Source organism: Brassica oleracea, chromosome C3, assembly GCF_000695525.1.
Source record: "Brassica oleracea var. oleracea cultivar TO1000 chromosome C3, BOL, whole genome shotgun sequence".
In the NCBI taxonomy this organism is placed as follows: Eukaryota; Viridiplantae; Streptophyta; class Magnoliopsida; order Brassicales; family Brassicaceae; genus Brassica; species Brassica oleracea.
In genome coordinates this window covers 40,679,351-40,683,000 of record NC_027750.1, presented here as the reverse complement: position 1 = coordinate 40,683,000, position 3,650 = coordinate 40,679,351, and the positions used below count along the sequence as shown (strand labels likewise).

At 39.2% G+C, this 3,650-nt stretch overlaps 1 pseudogene; it reads right to left on the bottom strand.

The window, feature by feature from the left end:
- Window positions 1-3,333, bottom strand: part of LOC106328968 — an 8,159-nt pseudogene extending 4,826 nt beyond the window's left edge.
- Window positions 3,334-3,650: the final 317 nt, after the last annotated feature.

Below are 3,650 nucleotides of genomic sequence, written 5' to 3'. Positions count from 1 at the left end.
GGAACCTCGCTCCCATCCTCTGCTCGTCCAATGATCACCTATTTCACCTCCTTTGAGCTCCAAATGCATCCAAATGTCCCCAAGAACTTTATGTGGCACTCCAACACCTGATAAAGACTCATGTATGCAAAATGTAACCTAAACATGGCTAAATCCTAGTCTATATGATCAAAATGCACATGGACGAATGGATAAGATAATGGAAATATGCAAGATATCAAAAGGACATGAGTTTATGACTGCGAATTCATTGTGTGATGAGTTTCATTGCAGCAAATAATTATTGATGGTATGACCTTAGACACTCATGATTATGAACGAATATAGACAAGGTCTATAGCTCAACATGGATCGACAAAAGAAAATAAAGAATGATTGGTTACAATGGATAAAGCCATTGGCACATACGAAGAGATATAAGTCCGAATGAACGAAAGATATGAAGTAAAGTTGTTCGTATGTGTTATGGGTCTATGACTCAATATATATTGAATGTCCACGTTTTGGGAAAGCCATATAACCAAAGAGAATCCGTGGGACATGAAAAAAGACCTGCAAGTAAAGTTTTATTGCAGATTATAAAGTCCATCCGAGCACCGTTTGAAGCACCATCAGTTCAACCAAGACATGGAGTGATCAGCAGCAAAGATGTACATCCTGACCACATCTTAATGGAGTTCCAAAAGACATACCAACGTCCAAGACTTACAAGTTCATTCAAGGAGAATCCAGCTGATCATCTTCACCAAGTCATAGGCAACTTCAACGTTCAAGAAGACTCGGATACCAGATGGGAATGCGTCTACTACAGTGATGCATTCATCTGGGGGAGTTCATGTGTTGTACTCTTTTTCCTGTCCTTGGTTTCCCATTTTGCCACATTGGTTTTGAGGTTTTTCAGGAGAGGTTTTAATGAGGCAACATTAAGCATGCAACGAACCTGTACCGGATGTGTCGATCAAGGGGGAGTGTTATAAACCAAATGATGATCGACCATGGACCAGCCCGTACTGCAGGCCCAATCCGGGACATGATAAAGACAACCAGAGACTGTGTTTATCTAGTATATATTCTATGTATATCTGTAACATAGTGTTTATCCTTATCCTTATCTTGTTAGGATAAACATGACCTTATGACGGTCTAATACCTTGTATATATATGGACCTTCTGGTCGACAGTAATGATAACAGAAGTATTTCCCCAACACTTCATTTACAACAAGATATAATAAAAAAAACTCCTTACAATGCAAAGAATGTGTAACCTGAGGACCCTGTTCAATGCCTTTCTTGAAAAGATCACCAACCACACGTTTCAATGCGCGTGCCTTTGCTTTCTCAACAAACTCATCATACACTTTCTCATGAACATATGTCCGAGACCCCGCGCAGCAACATTGCCCCTATACAAAGAAAAACATTACCTCAAGAAAGAAGTAGCTAAAGAAAGCGAGTAAGCAAAGGTGTATATATTTTCTATTATAATGACCAAACCTGGTTGAAGAAGAGAGCAAAGTGTGCCAGCTCTACAGCTTTATTGATATTTGCATCTTCGAATACGATGAAGGGTGATTTTCCTCCAAGTTCTAGTGTCACTGGCTTGAGACTGCTGTTAGCAGCTAGTCCAAGTATAACTTTGCCTGTATCAGTGGATCCTGTGAAAGCAAGGGAGGAAAAGGAACAATGTAAGAGAAGCTTAGTCTCTTAAAGAAGTTAAGAGAAAGTAAAATGTATATATCTACCTTGTCTACATCAATGTGACTCGGGAGGGAAGCACCTGCGGTTGGACCAAATCCAGAAACTATATTCAGAACACCTATCATATCAATTCAAGAAACGTTGTTATTCTTAAAATGGATCTTTTATTTAATATCAACAATGGAACATAGAAGGTGAAAAGAAGAACATTTTAATTACTTACAAGGAAAAGCTTGCCGGCGTAGAAAGCAGTGAGAGGAGTTTGTTCAGCGATTTTAAGGACAATGGTGTTACCACAAGCAAGAGCAGGACCAACTTTCCAAGCAAACATCAAAAGAGGAAAGTTCCGTGGATTAATCTGTCCAGCAACGCCTATTGGTTCATGCAGTGTCTGAACATGATAGTTTCCATCAGCTGGAACGGTAAGCCCATGAATCTTATCCGCCCATCCTACACATCAAAAAAAAAACAAAGAACGTTCATTCACAAGAACAGAACAGCATAGTATTCCAGAGATTTTGATGTGGTGTACCAGCATAGTAGCGAAACAATCTGGCGAGCATTGGAATCTCTGCTGTTTTGGCTTGTTGATAAGTCTTCCCATTGTCCCATGTCTCTAGAGCCGCGAGATCTTCGCTGTGTTTCTCAACCAAATCTGCGAATCTCAGCATTACCCTTGACCTCTCCTTAAAACCACACCAATAACAGACCCATATCACATTAAATCTCATTAACTTTCAAGACTCGGGAAGTGTATATAATACAAACATAAGCAGTCATCTTAGGCCAAGGTCCTTCATCAAAAGCCTTCCTTGCAGCTTTCACCGCCCGATCAATATCTTCAGCATCTCCTTCAGCTACATCCGCAATGACCTCCCCTGTGCGTGGATCAATAGTTGGGAACGTCTTACCTAACCCCAAAAACTAACGATCAGTTCTCATGGAAACAGAATCTCAACACTCAAACTTTGCCTTTTTTTTTAATTATTCCTCTGTTTCTGAACAGAGCATTTACGAAAAATGAAAACTTTACTCACCAGAAGCAGCGTCTACGAAGTTCCCATCGATTAGGAGCTGTGTGTAAGACACTTGAACCGAAGGGCGTATGATTTTTTCAGCTGCAGAAGAGGTTCCAAATCTCCTTACGACCCTACTTCCATTATAACAGTTTCTCCCTGTATATAGTAATGTTTTAATACATCATAACTATAGATCCAGACATCAAATAATTAAACGTTCCGTTCTTTCTGGTTAATCATAACGTGATATGACGATATACTTCATGATTAATTGAAACAGAGGAACAAAGTTCAAAACATGAAGATGGTTTCGGAGATTCACTGAATCAGAGACATGGAACAGGGGTTGTTCGGTTTGTGTGGGTTACCTTGTGAACGAAAGGGAAAGGGAGAGGAAGTTGAAAAGGATCGATATAGTAGAGAAGACACTCTACGAGCTGCCATGGATGTAAACTGCTTCCCCAACTTCAAAGTTGTTATCCTTTTTTTTTTCTTGGGATTTTCGTCCTCTTCGGTCTTTCTCTGATGAGGTTTATACTTTGATTTGGAGGAGGAATCTAGCGGTCAAGATTTCCCGCACTCTCTCTAACACATGTTGCTTAAATTTCACCCTCCTGGTGTGTGTTGCCGTACATTGAATGACATTGACAAATGAACATGTTGGATGTTGTCCGTTTTCCAATAAAATTTGTAAATTAAAAGATAATCAAAAAAGATAATAAGATATTGTAAATTAAGAAAATATACTAATATTTTTAAGAGGCTCATTAGGCTGAATATACATAGCAAGTTTCGAAATTGGATGACTAAGCTTATTTTTAATAATTGGAGAACTTGTAGCTTTACCAAGGTGGAATGACTGATCTGGCTTCTAAACCATAAGTCTTATTCTATTCCCAAAAAACCTGCAACCGGTTACACTTGAACTTGC